This window comes from Aphelocoma coerulescens, chromosome 12 (genome assembly GCF_041296385.1).
Source record: "Aphelocoma coerulescens isolate FSJ_1873_10779 chromosome 12, UR_Acoe_1.0, whole genome shotgun sequence".
NCBI classification, from domain to species: domain Eukaryota; kingdom Metazoa; phylum Chordata; class Aves; order Passeriformes; family Corvidae; genus Aphelocoma; species Aphelocoma coerulescens.
In genome coordinates this window covers 9,309,790-9,329,178 of record NC_091026.1, presented here as the reverse complement: position 1 = coordinate 9,329,178, position 19,389 = coordinate 9,309,790, and the positions used below count along the sequence as shown (strand labels likewise).

Sequence of the window (19,389 nt, the reverse complement as noted above, 5' to 3'; positions counted from 1 at the left end):
GCCGAATCAACCCCGCGCCCCGCCGCACCGGCCCGCGGGGGCCGGCCTGGGCTGGGCTGGGCTGGGCTGGGCTGGCCTGGCCTGGCCTGGCCTGGCCTGGCCTGGCCTGGCCTGGCCTGGCAGAGCCCCCGACGGAATGGGGGCCACGCTGGGCCCACACTCACCTGGCCGAGGTGCCGGGCGGGGCTGGGGCGCGGCCCTGGGGCAGGGGCAGGAGCACAGTTGGCCTGGCGCTAGTGCCCGGCCGGGGTGCAGCCCCCTCGCCCCACAGACAAATGAAACCACAATAGAAACAGGAGCGCAGACCCCGACCCACCCGCACATCCCTATGACAGCCCCACTCAGGCGACACAGGTCAGGCCGCCAGCCGTGTGCCGGCCGCGGGTGGATGCAGCCACGGGTGGGTGACCCCTCGCTGGGCTTGCAGAACTGTGTAGGGGGCCGGCAGAACCCGGGCTTTGGGCTGGGGGGATTTGATTCTGCACAGCCCGCGCCGGGAGAGGCTGGGGGTGCTTACACGAGATGCGATGTGGCAAAGGGACAGCAACCTCTGTGCCGACACACACGATTTTATCGGCCATTTGAAGATTATAGAAACTTCTAGAAGCAGTCAATTAAGGTTCGAATTCTTGGGGGGTTCTGTGCTTTTCCCCTACTTTAGTGACTGATTTCCTGGCGCGCCACTCCCTGCTGACATACAGGACTGTGACTTGCCGCTGACTCATTTGACGACAGCAGTCAATAGAACTACTCCGGCTGCCTTGCTGCATGCTGAATCTTTGCAGGTCGCCGAGACATCTCATGACACTTACTGGGTCAATGATAGCTGCGGTGAGGTGTCCCTGCGTGACATACCCCGAGGGAAGCCTGTGCCCACCCGCTCACCCTCCTCCTGGGTCCAGTCCTGCACACACTTACGGTCTTGGCTTTGTTACCAGGAGCTGCTCCACCGATTCAAGCGAAGTGTGTGTATGTCTACTTATTTACATCAAGGCTGCCACGCTGAAAGGTGCAGAACTCTGTCAGATAAAACAAATCCATTAAAACACAATCAATAAAGTCTTATTTAATTAAATTACTATAGCCATTCTCAGCTAGAAAATTAGAATACAGATTTTCAATTATTTTCTTTCTAATGCCTCCACTAAACCATGACACTGTGGTTTCTCTCCAGTGACCTAATAGATCCTTCCCCCAGACTAAGTTATATTAGATGCATTTGCTGACAATAAATTAAGAAGGAAGCAAATATGAAGATGAGGGGAAGTGGGAGTAATATCTAAACTTCCATTGTTCCCCAATCAGCATTGTCTCCTGTTTGAAATCAAAGAAATCAGAGATCAGATTTACTATACTGAAATGTTGAGGTGTATCTCATGGCACAGCAGCCACTGCTCTTTCTTCAAATTACTGAGCCAAGCAGCAGGAAGGATTCAAATAAAAACTGACATTAAGTGAGAGCTTTAATTCACAGAGCAAAAGCAGTGACAGGGCATAGAGATGCTGCAACCAGGGCAGGTTGTGCCTCTGTGAGCAGCTCTCTGCTGTCAGCACAGGCTTGTCCAACCCAGGGGAAAGCAGCCTCGAAACATGGAGCTGAGGCTTTTCTCAAGGGCTTTTCTCCCATCATCCTATACTTCATCTTTTAATAGATACTAATTGCTTATTGACTTTGGCCTGGGTTGGGACTCCTTAACAACCATTCCACATCCGGATTAGCTGATTGCTTATAATATTTTAATTTCCGTTCCTTTTCACTCCCACACCTAGTAATGCACACTCTTTAATATCATTTTGTGCCCGTGCCATACTGAAAGTTGAAGCTTCAGACATTTTTTTTCTATAACAAAGACAGTGAATAGGAATTACATAGGAAAAATATAGAATTAGTATTAGGACCTCTATTTTTAACTTACATATTTAGTAAAAATTTTCAATAAAAGTAATTTTTTCCATAGACTCAGCAAAGCAAATTTTCATCCTATGCTCTGCACACATAAGGACAGAAGTTTCATTGAGTGGTTTTCCACCATTCCATCCATCCATCCATCCATCCATCCATCCATCCATCCATCCATCCATCCATCCATCCCATCAGAAGCACTGAGGCACAAAACCAGATGTGAAGTGCTCAGCAAAGCTCTGGCACGGACATGCAAGCTCAGCTCACCCTGTCAGACTCAGGACAAGGGCAGTGGCACAGTCAGGGCTGTTGCTGTTGGGACCATGCAGGGTTGATGGGGTGCTGGTGGTCTGGATGCAGCAGCCCATGTTGCAGCTGCCCTTCCCTGCACATCACAGGGCTTTTAATCAGAATTCAGCCTTTTGCATCCTGACTGCTTTCATGATTATTGGGAAACAAAGACTGCTTTATGGCAAGAGAATGAAAAAAGCAAAATAATTTCTGCTCTGAGGAACAGATCTTGTTCCGTTCCTTTCTTCCGAGTCACAGATGACCCTTGCAGCTATGGCCTGATCAACATTTCTGGTTGACTGGTAGCAAAGAGGGGCAGCCCCTGCGTGCACCCCCTCGCCTGCACGGGTGACTGAGATCAGGAGAGGTGCTCTGTCTGGGACCTGCGTGGCCACAAGTGCGATATCCGGCTGTGGCAGCAACTGCAAGGATGGGCATCAATGCCTTGTCTCATCTACTGATGAGAGAGTCCCTCTGTACTGCTCTGTGATCGGATTCTTATGGGGGTCACATTTGATCTGAAAAACTGCATTTCCTTTGAAATGAAGTTGGAAGACACTTTAACACAAATGAACACGTGTTTCAAGTTTCATCAAGAGACAGAGAAGTAAAGACAAGCTAACCTATGAATTTGTACTTGCTGGAACACCATCTTGGTACTGTATATTATTACAAATGAACTAATATATGCCTTGCAGAAGCACTTTATGTGCATATTTATATGGGTAGATATTTGTGTAGATGTATGTATATAAGCAGAAAGGGAGGGAGATGTCAATACTGTGCTCTGGGGTAGATACTTTTTTCTTTTGATTTGTCCTGTATGTCAAGGATCTTTCCATCCCGTTCTTCCTTTACTTGCTAGATGCAGATACAAGGAAGGAAGAACACTGTCATTGCTTTCTTGGTTCTCTTTAAGCAGTTGTAAAAACACAGCAATGGTTTTTTTCCACTGTTTTAAAAATAGTCTTCCTCTATGGTAATTCACTGCAAGGCTGAATTAAAAAAAAAAAGAACAACCTATTTAATTCAGCAGCAGAGGGCTTCCACTGCCACATACTCACTGTTTTATCATGGAACTGCTCAGTATATTTTGTGTTCGAAAATACAGCCTTGACAAATGGAATAAATTGTAAGGGCAATTCATTATGGCATACTCTATTTTTAGCAAAAAGTCACTGCAGAATGTCTCTCAAACCAGAATATGGCATTAAGCTCTCTGAATTCACAGGGAATTGCTTTGCTGGCAGGAATAAAAAAAATTAGGAGCACAGTTTAAACTGTAAAGGTAAATAAAAGTTGGCTGGCCTTTGCAGGTCTGTTGCTGCTCTTTTTGGGATCATTGACAATCCTTAATGGAAATTTAATCTCATTTATCATATCCTCGGGGGCCCTGGAATGGTACCATGGGACTCCATGGTGGACACTTGCCATTAGTTTTTTTGGAGCATATTAACAGCAGAGGGAAATGGCAGCTCTAACACTGGCTGTTTCATTGAGGAAAGGTCTGTTGAAGCCTGGTTGTGCAAAAGCAGAAGGGTGTGGGGAGCAGCGGCACGGGCCCTCACTGACATCAGTGAACAGGCAGCGCATGATGGGGTGACTAATGAAGTCAGGTCTGTTTCAGGGTAATCAACTTATAACAATCTCATGTGATGATATGTTCTTGGATTCCTCCAAGTCATGGGCCATACATGAGAGATCCCGGCCATTTGGGACACTGTACATGCTCTCTGCTTGACGCATTGTTCAGCAACAGCTTGCTTTGATTGTAAGAGGACAAGAATCGGAATTAATCTCAACTGTTAATCCAACATCTGCACACTTTGCTTAGAGCAGGAATCGGCCATGGCTGAGCATTCAGGCTGAGTCTTTGCAGGTAGAAGGACTTTTCTCTGCCCCTGGAAGGTTGTGGTTTAATTATGACCTCAGAGAATCTGTGCAACAGAAATGTCACCTTTTAAAGATTTCAGTGGTGCTGCTAATACACAAGGAGCAATGATTTTTTTTTTCCCACACTACAACTAACCCCACACAAGTGACTTTGAAGATGCATCATGTCTCAGCAGAAATGTGTGGGGAAAAGCCAGCAGGATGCCTCCATCTTTTCCAAAGGTTTCTGTCAAAGAGGCAGCACACTGAGGGTTTGTACCCTGGGGCTGTCAAAACTTGTGAGTTGTCAAGGCAATGGCTTGGAAAAAGAATAACTGGGCCACGGGCTATAGCACCCGGGTAGCTTTAGAAATAAATCAGGAGATTTTAAATATTTATAATTTTTTGACACATAATAGCCTTATCCAAACACAGGACAGCATTGTGCATTAAAACAAAAGCCGTGCATAACAAATGCCATAAAATAAATTGTAGCACATTCAAGCCAGTGTGCAGATGCTAATCCTCACATCCCCACAGGGCAGCTCATCCTCTAACCCAGCACCCAGCCAGTAACACTAAAGATCCAGCAGCTGAGGCTCACAGTAGTTAAAGGTTTGCTTTTTCAGAAGCCGCAGGCACCATAACTCGATGGGATTTCATGACTAAGTGACCATAAATGGCATTGCCGCACAGTTGGCAGCACCGAGCCTGGCTCAGCATCACAGCTGGGTCCTCCCAGCCTCCTGTGTCAAAGGTTTCCAAACACACCACACATCTCCTTCACCCGTTACCTATTTACTGGGTTCTGAAAGACAATAGAAGTGTTTCTTCTCAATTGATGAAGTCGTCATTAAACCTCTCCTTTCGTTACCATGATCTCTACCAAGCGAAGCCAAACCCAGACAAGCTGTTCAAGTCAAAGCATGAATCAAATGGATTGCGTCATATGGGTTGCATTTTCCTTATTCAGCAGCTCTATGGAAGGCAAAGAAGCTCTGCATTATACAGATATTGGCTAGGACCTTTGATACAACTTGTTCTGAGTTTTTCCATCTTCTGTTTCCTCCTCTGTTATCCAAGGAAGGCAGCAATATGAGAGCCTGCAGCAGCAGTTCAGTCCAAATTGGACAGAGGGATGTCTTTAGGCAGAGAAATCTCTAGAAGTATGCTGAAAAATATAGCTTGTTCTGGAATTTGTATTGAAATTTATCATTTGAAGGTCTATTCAGGCAACAGTTGCTTCTAGTAGCAGTTGTGTCTGGGGCAATTTTCATCTCTCTGTGTCTGGAAGAACATGTTTTTTCTTCTGCACAGAGTTCTTGCTGCATTATATGTGTGTATATATATGTCTTGCTGCATTATATATGTATCCAGAAGCTGAAACTGGTGCCAAAAGCAGCCATCCATCTGGCAAACACAGTGTTTTGCCAGAACTTACAGTGCTGCTTTTGCCTTGGGTCCCAGGGAGACTCACAGCTGGAATTTAAACCTCTGGTTTTGACACAGGCTGTAAACAGCCCGAGCAAGGCTGCTTGTGCTTTCTGCTATCCTGAAATCAGAGGAGACAACTAAACTGAAATCCATCTAGCACATACTGGAAAAGCAAGGACAGGGCATTCCCTGGGAGTGTCTCATGCAGGAATTCACCTAATTTATTTGTCCAAAATACCCTTGCTGCTTGTTCCCATGGAAATGTTGTGAAGTTCATCTCTTTTTCTTGGTTCATCTGTTTTTCTGACTGATAAACTGCTGCAGGGGGTTTAATGTTACTTCTGATTTGTGAAGCTGATTTTAAATGAAAAAACATATATTCACAGCCATGTATAAGCATCTCTCTTTCCTAAATCCAAACAAAGTTGTGTTGGTACCTGAGGACAATGCCTGGCATTGCAAATGTCCCCACAGCAGTGCCTGCTCTCAGCCAGAACCCCCACCGAGCACCAGGAATGCGGCGATGGCTGCGCTGTGGGTGTCCGAGCGAAACATAGCTTACCCAAATAAATGTGACTTGACATATCAAACATGAAGTTGAAAAATAATTTGAAATAGCAGCTCATTTTTAAAATAACTCAGGATCTGATTTCATGACCTGGGAAGTCAGATCCTATACAAACCCACACAATGCTCCAGTGTGCAGCTAATCAGGGTTTCCTGCCCCTAGCAGATACCGCAGGCACGGGCCTCATTAGACATTTTCTGCGCTTACTTCCAACCTTACCTACTGCTTGTGTTTGCACTCAGAGTAACCAGAGCTCTCTTCCTAAGATGATACACCCATTTTTCTCAGGGTTTGAATTTCTTTTCTTGTGCTTTTACTCCATGAGTTGGAGCTTGCAGAAATGATGGTGTAAAGTTGGAATTAAGCAGCTCACATCTGCCAGAGCTCATGGACTGCACAGAATTCCAAGTGTTCCCCAGTTAGTCTTCAGGAGCTGTTTTAACCTGAGATACAGATGAATAGTGTTTGACTGCAGAGGAGCGGCCAAGCTCCTCCTTGGGACAGCTGGATGTAGCGTAGGAAGGAACGCTTTCCAGGGGAACAGGGTATATTTTTTAAACAAACCAAAACTCTTCTGTGTGACATAAACAAAATTGTTGACCTGTGTCCAGTGAAAGGGAGAGGTTGTTTGGCTCTCCTGGCACACGCCCCAGGATGCAGCAGTGGGGTGAGAATGCCAGTGCACAGAGTGAGTGAAAACACAACATCCCAGCTATTTCAGAGGAAAGGCGTGACACTGCGGTGCTCGCTTCTACCGTCCTCACTGCAGTGGTCTCATGATGGTGAATAACCAACCCCAAAAGCATTTTAAGTGGATTTGCTTTCTGCAAAAGGCTGAAGTCATACTCTTTTCTCTTTTTTAAACATTCCCACAAAAATATTCCCAGACAGAAATCTTGCATAAAAGAACACTTAAGTCTACTGACTCATTTGAAAGCTGCTTTATTAGCCCCTACATGGGCTGATAAGCCTTGCCTGGTGCATAAGGACACAAGGGCTGTGCATTGTTCTGCTGCTCAGCTCAGTGCAGTGCTAGCAGCCTGGGCTTGATCCAGCCAAGCAATTAGAGAATTTAACTTCCTCCATAAATGCCTGTACGTGTGAGGCCATGTGTTTGGGGGCATTCCTCTACTCAAAAGGAATCTAACGTTTTAAACATGTTGCAGAAACAGAAGGAATGGCAGAGGCCTCTGTGGACAGCATCACATTGATTTGGGTAAGAATTAGGAATAATAAAAGGCGGAAGAAAAGCACTTGGACCCGGCCAGCAGTCACCAGCTTAAAGCCACCCTTCCCCCTGCGTAGCTGTTAGTCAGTTCTGCTATTAGTGAGTATATTGCAGCATAACAATGTCCTGCAGCTGAGCTCTGCCCAGCAACACCCTCAAAGAGGAAAGGCGGGTGTGTGGGTGCAAGAAGCACCAGCTGGGGGAAAAGGGCAGGGTGTTGCCGCTGTCCCAGAACAAATGGAAGACACCACTCCAGGGTGGGCAGGAGGAAGGTGGCAGTTTGAAAAATCCTGGGCTGTGTGTTCCCTGCATGAACTAGGGGGCTGGGTGTACAGGGACAGCTCGGTAAGGGTTTGTCCAAAGAAACCAGAGTTCTCAGATGGGAGAAAACAGGGCAGGAAGAAAGCTGAATAGATCACCCACCCCATGGCACAATCACCGCCTTACCAATTCCTAGGATCTTCTCTGGCCGTATACTTTCCCTAAAAATGTGAGATCCCTCTTGGGAGATCCTCACTCTGCTCTGGCTCAACCTTTGGCTTATAGGGCAAAACCTGAAATTCCCAGGTTCCTGCTTTTCTCAAAATGATGATTCCTGGATTTTGTGAAGCAGGCCCAAAATCACCAGCTAAAAAAAAAAAAAAAAAAAAAAGAATAAAAGATACGCTAATGGGAGAAGATGGCATCAGAAAGGTGTTACTGGTGGAGCTAGCTGGGCAGCTGGCACCTCTTGCTCCTTGTGTGCCTCATAGCCCTGAAATGGGAGATAATATTGAGAGTGAGCCCAGTCACAAGCTGTCTAATTGAAAAGGACCAAAAAGTAAAAATAGATCCTTTTCAAACTATGTATTTCAAAGGGCAATTCAGCCACTGCAGCAGCTGGCATTGCACTGCACATCAGCCATCTGGTACGGCACTCCGAGCAAGGAACATTGTCCTTGTAAGCATTGTCACTTCCCTACAGGTTAAAACAGCAACCAAGAGCCTGGTATGACACAGAGGGGAAAAACAGAGCCCTGCCAAGCCCAGTCCTACTAATCAGAGTGAGCAAGAGCCAAATGTAACAGGGGGACGGAGTTGGGGCATGGTTTGAGACCCTTTTCTGAGGGTGGTCGCTGTGCCTTAGTTCCAGCTGCCCCATTGCTGCAATAGTGGTAGAGAAGAGGGAGGGAAGAGTGATTTATAGACAGAGCAGCCCAGGTAAGTGGTTTTATCTTTATAGCCCCGGTGATAACATAGTTTGCAGCAGGATGGAGGTGAACTGATCCAGGTGGAGCTAGTTGTGCTATGTGGGAGCCCCATGGGGGCCTAGCAGTGAGGATGTCACTAGTGCAGGGCTGAAGGAGCTCTGCAAAGCTCAGGGTTATCACCACTGCCCTCTCAGAGGCACTGGCTGTTTGCACAGGCACAGCATGGTGGCCGCCCAGGTGCCTCTGGGGGCCCTTGTTTGCTTTTGGCTTCTCTGAGACTCAAGCCTGGGGAGGGAGATGGCAGCAGCTCCTTTAGGGACCAGAAACAGCCCCCAGCTTGCAAGATGCACTAAGAGGGCCAGGTGCACCCACAAGAAGTCTCCTTCTCCGAGACTCAAGCCTGGGGAGGGAGATGGCAGCAGCTCCTTTAGGGACCAGAAACAGCCCCCAGCTTGCAAGATGCACTAAGAGGGCCAGGTGCACCCACAAGGAGTCTCCTTCTCCTGCCTCCTGCACAGCAGTTGTCTTCTGGACATGTCTCCCCTTTGTTGAACTTTGTATGTAAAACTCTTCCTCTGTTCTGCACGGACTTTAGTCCCTTTGGCACAGCCATCGCTGGCTGGCAAGCAGCTCATATAACTGCGTCTTAAAGCATGGGGCTGAGTGGGGCACATGCCAGCACACCTGTGTTATCTCTGTCTCTCTGGGAGCAGTAGGTGAGAAGACTCCAAGTGAGAGGCTTCGATCCTGTGGGAAAAACACTAATCTGGCTGTTAACACACTGGTGCTGTTGGTGTTCACCTGGTACAGGTACCGTCGCCAGCCACAGCCCAGAGCCTGGGAGCTCCACACAGACGGATGAGCCATTCCCTGTCCTGTGACAGGCTGGTTTGGCACCCCAGGAGACTTCCTCCTGCTGCTTCGCCAGCCTTGGCAGTGGTGTGCTGAGTTTTTTGCGGTTCTCACAGCAACTGCAAATTTTCCTTCTGCAAAGCAGAAATCCTCTCCCAGGTTCCTTGACAGCAGCAAATATCCAGTAGCGAAGTGGCAGGGGGTGATGAAACAGTTGCAAACTGGTCAAGTACAACTGGAGAACGGCTTCGTTGTCTGAGGGGGCGGCAGGCCGGTTTCCCTTCCCGGCAGATCCAGCCGCTCTGACAGCTCCTAGGAGCACTGAAGAAATGGGCAGGGGGTCCCTGTGGGCACAGCCCGGCTCCATGCCCGCGGCTCCATCCCCGCCGCGCCCTCACAGCGAACCGCCCCCTCAAAGCCCTTGGCACTGCTGCCCCCTGCCGGCCCGCGCAGCCCCGCCTGGCCCGGCCCTCACGGCGGCCCCGCCGCTCCCGGCACCGGACAAGCCCCAGCAAAACGCCTTATTGGTTTAATTTGATAAAAATCCCTGCAAAAGAAAAAAAAAACCAGCGGCGGTGAAATCATAGAGCCATAGAATCGCTTAGGCTGGAAAATCCCTCTAAGATCACCAAGTCCAACCATTAACCCAGCACTGCCGAGCTACCACTAAATCCATGTTCCTCAGTGCCACAACTGCGTGGCTTTTAAGCACTTCCAGGAATGGTGATTCCACCACTGACCTAGACCACCCGTTCCAGTGTTTGACAATGCTTTTGGTGAAGAATTTTTCCTTAATATCCAATCTAAACCTTCCCAGGTCCAACATAAGGCTGTTTCCTCTTGTGCTGTTACTTGTTACCTGGGAGAAGAGCCCAACCCTCACCTGGCTACAATCTCCTTTCAGGTGTTGTAGAGCCATAAGGTCCCCCCTGAGCCTCCTTTTCTCCAGGCTAAACACCCCCAGCTGCTCCCAAGGAGACTTGTGCTCCAGCCCCTTCCCCAGCTCCATTGCCCTTCTCTGGACACACTCCAGCACCTCAGTGTCTTTTGTGGAGTGAGGGGCCCAAAACTGAACCCAGGATTTGAGCTGTGGCATCATCAGTGCCCAGTACAGGGGAACAGTCACTGCCCTGGTCCTGCTGGCCACACTATTGCTGATACAGCCAGGATGCCACTGGGCTTCTTGGCCACCTGGGTACATGCCGGCTCATGTTCAGCCGCTGTCAACCAACATTCCCAGCTCCTTTTCCAATGGGCAACTTTCCAGCCGCTCTGCCCCAAAATCACCCAAAGCCTGCGCAGCCGATGTGTTCATTTGCGTTCCTCAGGGCTTGAGAACCGCAGTGGTGGGGTGGGAGCAGGGAAGGGGCTGTGCTGCCCCTGCTGCGGCCTGGGAGTATCTCCTCATGCCGCAGGAATGTGGTTATGTCATGGCGAGTCCCCCACACGCCCCGCCGCTGCCTCCCAGCCGGCCGCCGGCCGACAGCTCTGGGAAGCATCGTTACTGCTGAAATGGAGGCATAAATTTCTGCTGGCAGGGCTCCTGGCTGTGAAAACTTGTAAGCCGTAACAACCGCTCACTGCGACAAAGTTACTCCGACATTTCCCATGGTCCCGGTCCCATCCCTCAGAGCTGGGGGCAGGAAGACGGGGAAAAGGTTTTAAAAACTTTTCATTTTCCTTACGTAGTTGAGCGTTACCAGGGGCAATATTTCTGACTGTGCATGAATCCTTCCTGCTGAACTCATGGGGCATGACGCACCCACAGGAGGGGAGAGCATGCCCGAGACAAGAGTGGTTGAAATACTCTCCTGCTGAGCTGCTCTTTCTGAGGATTTGTATTTCTTTTTCCAGCTTAGAAGCTTTATTATTACAGAAAGAACATGGGATTTTTATGAGTGACTTTACAAATTAGTTTCTCAAATTGTTTGCAGCAGCACAAGAAATGTTGCAGTCATTAAAGTTCATAGAAAGTATCAAATGCTCCATCACCACAAAGCTTTTCCTTGTGCAACAGAAACAAGGCAAAGTCGCCCCTGGCATGTTCAGACGTCTGACTCTGAAATGCTGGTCATCACCTCTCCACCATAGCATACAGCAACTCATCCTGCCCTTGTGCACATTGCTAGAATGAGCCCAGAGCTGAACCCAGCTACAAACATGATCTTAAAAACAAATAAGCAATTATTTCCATTCACCTCATTTAATTTGGGCTCATGCAGAAATGCTGTTCATCCAATAGTCCAAAATATGTCACGTATTAGGAGCTAAAGAGTCCAACCCAATGAATGAGTCATCACCCAGTGGATGAAATCCCATATCTTCATGGCTGCTCATAAATAAGACAAGCTCAACTTTATAGTAAGTCATAAGTAAACAATGAACTATATGAAAATCAGACTCAGCTGTGTTATAACTGCATGGGCACAGTGCCCACACAGAAATGAAAAGCGAATGTGATACCATCACCGTTTGGCATTGGAGGCTGAATTTGGGACTGAGACTCTTAAGAGGGGTTTTGATGTGTGTAGCAGGGCAGTCGGACATCCAGGCCTTTGAGGCCACTGCAGATGCCTGTTTGCAATAAACAACACATTATCCCGGCCATTAGCACTTCTGAACCTCAGATTCCAAGGGGCAGATTTTCTGAAACTGTCATCTGATACCTTCTCGCGACAGCATGAAATCTCCAGGCGGTGCTCCCGTGTTCTTGCAGCTTGCTCCTGCATCAGTGCTCTCTCCTAGAGGGAAATGAAGGGCAGCAAAAAGCTGTTCCTTCACCCTGAGATGAGCATTGGTACATCCTGTGCATCCCTCATAACCATACCCTGAGTGCTGGGCTGGATTCACAGAGCTAGCTGGAGTTTTTGATTTGTTAATAACTATTTGAAGTGTTGTGAGAGAAGGAAGGAAACAGCAGAAAGTATTGATCAGCCTCTGTCTTGTTATAAAATTAACAGCATATAAAACACAGTACTGAAATAACTGGAAGCCTGACCACACAGCAGACAGCCCAGCAGAAAGGCCAGGCAAGAGAAGCTGTGTTGATGGCACTGAGAAAGACTCAGTGAAGGGATCCTTCTGCAGCAGGGGCAGCTGAAGCCACCTCCAAGTCCAAGATCCACTACCTGCCCAGGGAGGGTGTCTCCAGCCACAAAGCAGCTCATGGGGCTGCAGCCAGTTTTGCAGGGGCATTTACTCCAATATAAACATCTTTCTGCTCCTCAGAAAGTGTTTTGCTATCTTGTCAAAGACTCTGGGAAATGTCTCGTAATTTCCTATTTGTATTCAGGTTAATGGTGCCAGTGGGATAAAAAGAAGATCATAGGAAGCGAATCCTTGAATTTTAGGGAAACCCAGGGTGTAGCTGGATGTGACAGAGGGTAGACAAGGTTGACAATCTCAAAGGATATTCTTTTTTCATGAGACTGACACCGTGCAGGTAACCATTAATGGCAGAGCTGCTATTGCCTGAAGAAAGTGCTCCAGGGACAAGTGCCCCACAGAGGAGCCACCGTTGAAGACTTCCAGGTCTGCATGGGCTTGGTGGTACACTCTGAAGTGGAGATGTCCTGCTGCTCCCTCGCCATAGCCTTCTCCTCTCAAGTACAATAGAACAGCTCAGGCTGCCTTTCGGATAGCAGTGAGGCCAAGACAGTAGCTGTCTGGCTATAGGAAGGGAAGAGACGAAAGCAGCTTTTCCCTGAGAGAGCAAAGTTCCAGCATCTGCCAAAGTACACAAGGACACAGACCGCCTTGTGGCTGTCCCTGCAGAGCAGGGGCTGGGGCAGATAGGGATATCTGTTCTACAGTGATGTGTCCAGACACAGGGGAGAGCTTTGAGATGTGTCACAACAATGAAAGCCCAGAAGAGGCCCAAACCTAGTCACAGGCACTTGGTTCATCCCAAGGGATGCAGGGTCTCATGCTGGAGAATGGGGCCTGGCTCCCGTCCTCCTTCCTGTCCCAACATAACTGCATTTCTCTAAAAGGCTGAGAATAGTTGTGCCCTCTCAGGGTTTCACAGATGACTTACAGGTCCTCTCAGGAGACCTCCAAAGAGCTCCTCTGGCTCCCTGCCTTCCTGGCAGTCCTTGACCCAAGTGGCTCTGGCAGTCAGAGCAGGCTGGGCAGTACCACAACACCAGCTCAGGCTTTTCCCAAAAAAGATGCTCTGTTCAGGGAAGTTGTTTTATTTTCTCAATCCCAGTACAGTTGTAACAGGGCAAAACATGGATGATATCCAACCAGAGATGTGACTGCACAAGCCCAGGTCACTACTTGCTGTCCAAGCAGAGATCCTCTGTATACATTCTCTTTTTAACATTGGAAAATTATTGTACTTTAATAAAGTTCTGTAAATGGATGAATAATTTCCACAAAGGAAAGAATGTTAAACTTGCATTGGCACAACGTTACTTCTAATCAAGTGATCTTCATAATTCTCCAGAACAAGCAAAAACTTCATATTTTCCATATGTAACCGTCTTTGTCACCCAAAGTACTTTGTATTCAATAAAAATACCAGCTTTCATTAAAGAAAAAACCCCTTTTGCTGCACAGTTTTTCTGGCATTACACATCTCTGGTTCACTCACTCAACATGTTTAGAATTAAATCACAAAACCTTAACTCACCCTCTAATGATCTGTTTGTTTCCAGATTCATATTCCCACAATATGTTTGCTGACAGCAGTTGGGCTCTTTGACAAAAGTCAAGAAATTTTTCCCAACAATGTATATTTGCTTCATTCTGGTGAATTACAGGGGAAGGGTGCAGGCTGTACAAGCTGTCACCAGTAACGTGACTGTAAGACCGAGTGTAATTTATTTAGTACAAGCTAAATGTTTATACTAAGTGTTCTTTGTTCCGAACATTATCACTTCAACATTGAGCTTTTTATGAAGAGAGTTGTGAGAAAGGTTGAGCCCTGTTTTGAAAGGTTTTTTAAATTTAGCATCACTGTGACTTGGAGCCAAGACCCCAATGCATACTGTTCTCAGGAGAATGATGGCAAAAAGCTGCTCCTCTCAGTTTCAGGCACTTCTAAAATGTTCTTTTTGACTTCATATTATGTGTTAGAACTGAATAAGAGCAAACCAATTCTTGAAAGGATATGTTGTTTCAAAATAAATCCAAAATCTTACACAATAATGTTGAATGTGGTACTTTGATATTATTGTACTTTATCCCTTTCTCCCACTCTTAAAATAATCCCTCCAAATTCACATTGATTTCACAAAGCACTTTGATCTCAGCAGAAACAAAACACACTGGGATGAAATCTGGTCCTACCAAAGTCTCCTCAGCCTTTCTCACCTGCCCACCGATGGACAGGGTCTGGAAGGTGTCCCCACCTTGGTGCCCACACACAGCTGCACTTCAAGCAATGACAACAAGCAGCCCTTCTTTAATAAACCAGTGACACCAGTTTATTAAATTGGTGCTAAAGCGGCACTAAGTCTGTGACACCTGGAGAGCCCTGGATACGGTGTCTTCTAAAAGTAAAGGTGCAAGTTACTCTGTCCAGAAGAGCACTGGACTTTGTCAGTAGCATGAATAATCTCATTCCATATAAACATACTTAAAACTGCATCCCAGTATGGTATTTGCCACTCAGAAAAGACAGCAAGAAAAAGAAGAGCAGCAAGGAGGATGATGACTATGGCACAGGAAACCCACCTTGTACTGAAGGGCTTCAGGATCCTGATCTTCTGCCGAGAAGGTCAAAGCCAGACGCGGTCACAAGCTGCAGCACCTGCATGGAGAGAGCAATGTCAGAGGTGAGGGGTTTCCACTTCCCAGGGGAGAAGTGATTCATGGCTGAAAGCTGCAGCTAAGCAGCCACACACTAGGGAAATAAATGTTCAAACAGGAGTAATTTGACCTTGTGAACAGCTAACTGTACCCATAAGTGTCTCTTACAGTAGATCCTCCACCTCTAATATGGAAGAATCAATGTCAGCTCTTTCTCTAAAATCCATGCAATTTAAATAAGAACAGTTGAAGGCAGTTGCCCCATCTTACATACTGTATTTCATCCTAGTTCCTGTTTTCTTGGGAGAAATTCATCCTATGAACAGCAGTTCCAAGTTTTACTCCTAGAAAGTATTAACATCTTAGTATTACTTCCATTTTTACAGCAGCTAGAATTATCCTTGTTTGCTCATTGAAAAATATTTTAGACACAACAAATACAATAGCTCTGGGTTTATCTGAAGAAAGGAAATCCTTTCTGTGGACTCCCCTTTGGTTCCTGCTGAGTTGCCAACTCCAAAGCCTGCAGAGTGCCCAGCAGCATGAGAGGGTGTTTCTCTGGGGTGTGAAGCTGACCCTCCTCTATTACAGATAACAGCTTTATGGCACAAGCATTATTCTTTACCAGTGCCCTGTTTTCACAAGGTATTTAATGAATAGGCTTTCAACTCCAAAAACACAGGCTGAGATCAAGAAGGAAAATTACCTTTGTGCTTGTGACTGTATGTTCACATAGTTACACTTATTCTCCTCATTAACATACAGGAGTCCCTTTTTTGTTAACACACTTTATTTAATTCTAATAGGCTTTTTGTTGTATTTAAAAATCTAGAGGAAAACAGAAAAAAAGTCCCATTGTTCTCCCACATGTTTGTTTTCACTACAACTACTAAGAGGAAAAGCCCTTTACAAAAACAGGATACAGCAGACTTCTCTGCGCTGTGCACCCCCGCACACTCGCACACTCTGAGCATGGCTGCAGTGGTAATCGAGATTCCACAGAAAGTCATCAGTGATTGAAAAACATCAATGGGAGTTTTATTATCCACTTAAATGAGAGCAATATCAAGTCCCTGATGAATAAACCCCACCAGCCTGGGCAAGTTCTGCTCCCCTCAGACAAATTACCATCTGCCTAAGGACATTTCCTCTGTGACATCCATTAGAGAGAGAGGGGCAGACAGGGATGCCTGCAGGCCAAACCCTACCATTGTAGAAAGGCGTTAAGTCAATGACAAAAGCCATAGCATCCAGCATCCCTTCCCAGCAGTCCTAAGAAACAAATCACCAGGGAACCATGTGATGTCACCTACATCAGGTGGTGCCTTGCCCCAGATCCCTCATGAGATCTTACTGAGCAGCCACAGGCTGTCTCTGGGATACCCTCAGGAGTGGGGCTCCCCACTGCATTTCTACTAAGGACTTTTCAGAGCTCCTTTCTTAACGTATCCCATGGCCTCCTTTCCCCCCTCTTGGATTATTGCTTTCCTGATGGATTTTTGGTCAGTTGGCAGAGGGCTGTGCTGGCAGCCCCCAAGAAAGGCCAGGGCTGAGGCAGGAGGACTCGTAAGCTGCATTCATTGCAAAGCACATTCCTGTGGGCTGTTGTTAGGAAGATAATAAAAATTGCTGTTTTCTTTCTCCCCACACGTTAGCATTTGGAAGGGTTGATACTTCCAAAGAATAACACTGACTTGTTCTCCGTGATACGGAAGAATAAATCAAATGCAATTACCAGGAGACCTGCATTTTTGTAATCAAGAGCCTCATCTCTGGCCAGAAAGTACCTAGGGGGAATCGAGTTCTAGCGACCAGGAGGCCAGTAAAGAGCAATTTGAGCTTTTCTGACTCTGAAATGTGGTGATTGCAGTTCCATTCGCCTGGGCAGAAACTACCGCTTAGCAGCCTGGCAACCTCCTTCAAACACCATCCCAAGAGCATTTCAGTTAAAAAAGAAGTCTTGAATTTTAGGGAAATATGACTTCTGGTTTCTTTCTAAGGAAAAACATAAAATGCCATAAGGGTTGAGGATATTCTTGCAGTGAAGGGAACAATATACTACTTTGGTTTTAATTTTATAGGGTTGTGGTTCTACTTGTTTTTCTTTTGACGATGTTAAGTAAGCCTTGTTTCTTCACCAGAAATTATTATGACTTTTGATTTAGCCATGATTTCTGAACAAGAGATTTCTATAATGCAAAATTATTACATTACAATGTAAATTATATGATAAATCTTTATGCAAATCCATAGGTAAAACAATACAATTTTATTACTGCAAAATAAACTTTCAGATTACTGACACTTTGTCTTCGAACCAGAGAGTCTTTGCTATCGCTCAACAAACTGAAGAGCCAGGGAGACAACTTAGCACAACAGGCTATGCCTAATACTACTTAGAATCAGACCACAATGTTTTCAGTTCAAGGGAAAAAAACCAATTTCCATTATATCAAAGTCTTTCAGTGTTTAGAAACTGTAAACTGACATCTGCTGCTTTTTCCATTTATTGGTAAATTGCTGGCCATCATCAGAGGACAGGATTAAATAATGTGGCTGTCATTTCTTCCTCATCAGGGAGAAATAAACCCACAGTGTCCTCCCTTGCTGCATGCAAGGAGTTCAATTACAAAACTATGCTTTTCCCAAACTCTCGGTATCTGCCGACCGGGTGTCCCAAAAGGCAAGAAATCACAATTCCCTAGGCAGTGCCGGGACAAGCTCACTTTGAGCAAATCCTTTTCTGAAAGCAGAACAGGGACAGCCCTCCGGGCGCTCCCTCCATCCCACGGACCCCCACCCGCTGCCATCGCCCTCCGGTCCCAGCCCCGGGGTCCCGCCGGAGCCGAGGGCAGGTCCCACATGGTGCCCAGCCACGCCACCCCTCGCACCTACCGTGCACTGCTCCCCGCGGCCCCACCACGCCGATGGATGGATGGAACTGCCGGGCTTGGCTGGGAGCTGCTGCTGTCCCAGCAGCGGGAGGTCACCAGGCTGCTGGTCTGATCTTCAGTTCGCTTTCCATCTGAAAAGTTTAACTCCTTCACGCCCTGAAAGGCAAAATATCTGCAAATACTGCAGCGCTGCGCTCATCCCTCGCCAGGGATGCTGAGCACACCCTTGTCCCAGGCTGCTGAGAACAAGGACACACACCTGGGAGAAACCAGGATACGGGGGGTTGGCATGGGCAGTTTTGCTCTGAGACTTGGGGGTGAGTGTGACACAGAGAAGTCCTCGATGAGATATTTCTCTTAACAACACACACCCCTAAGCCCTGTCCTGAAGTCTCCTGTATTCCCACGCATTCCTGTGGCTGCCAAATCCCCGCCGGGGACCCCAGGGGCTTACACTTTGGAAGGGAAGGGGAAAACCTTTGACAGCAATTTTTCCCTTTCTCACCAAGCCCCTGGGAAACCGAAGAGGGTGGAAATTGCTTCTGGCAGAGGAGAAACCCAGATCTGAAAGGGCACACTGGGAAGGGGCCCTAAAAATCCCAGCCCCAACCCTGCTGCCAGGAAACCCCAGCCAGTGCTAGCCTGGCCATGCCCATCCCTGGGGACCCACCTCCCTCCTTGCTTTGATCAGAGAGATATTCCTGGTGATGGGGTTTTGAGGTCCAGCTCAAGATGCCTGGGCAAGAGCATGGGGAAGAAGTTGCCTCTGCTTTGCCCTCGCAGCCCACTGGGTTTTCAGCTCTTTGCACACCAGTCCCAGGCCCTGCATGTGGTACTGCCAAAATGCATAGGACAGAGTAGTGGCAGCCACCAGGAACTCCAAGTGCTGCTATTTCCAGCAAGATGTTTAAAATGGTTACATGATGATGTCAATCCTGACCTCCATGTCCCTCTTGCACTCCTCTGCCGTGTGACTGTTGAGCAATGGAAACACTTTCTGGGTTTCAAGGCACTGTGTCCTGCCCCCATCCCTGTCTGTGGGTTCCCTCTCACCCTCAGCCACCACACTGTTATCTGCAGCCTATTCAGAGCTGGCAGATGGGAAATTTTAGGCTCCTGTCCCCCCCCCCCCCCCCAAAACTAAGCTAAATCTGGTCCCATGCAAGGCTTCTTCAAACACCACTTGTTAGGCATGAAATCATGGTTCAGTAAAAAAGCCCACTCTCGCTGCCACACATGGGCTGCCTCTTGCCCAGCTGTGGTGGCAGTCACAGGAAAGGGACAGGTCTGAACTTACCATCTTCCTCCAAAGGAGAATGTGCCAGGTGAGCAGGCTGCAGGACATCACAGGGAAGGCCACAAATGGCAGGGGCAGGAGCATTTCATGGGGCTGGCAGCAG

At 47.3% G+C, this 19,389-nt stretch overlaps 1 long non-coding RNA gene across 1 annotated transcript; it reads right to left on the bottom strand.

Moving 5' to 3' along the window:
• Nucleotides 1-638: 638 nt before the first annotated feature.
• On the bottom strand, nt 639-18,112 carry LOC138117611 (uncharacterized). The gene is made up of 3 exons (XR_011154734.1): nt 17,991-18,112; nt 15,021-15,096; nt 639-1,019 (listed from the first exon to the last, which is right to left on the bottom strand). It is a non-coding gene; the product is annotated as an uncharacterized lncRNA (long non-coding RNA).
• Between the last annotated feature and the right edge of the window lie 1,277 nt (nt 18,113-19,389).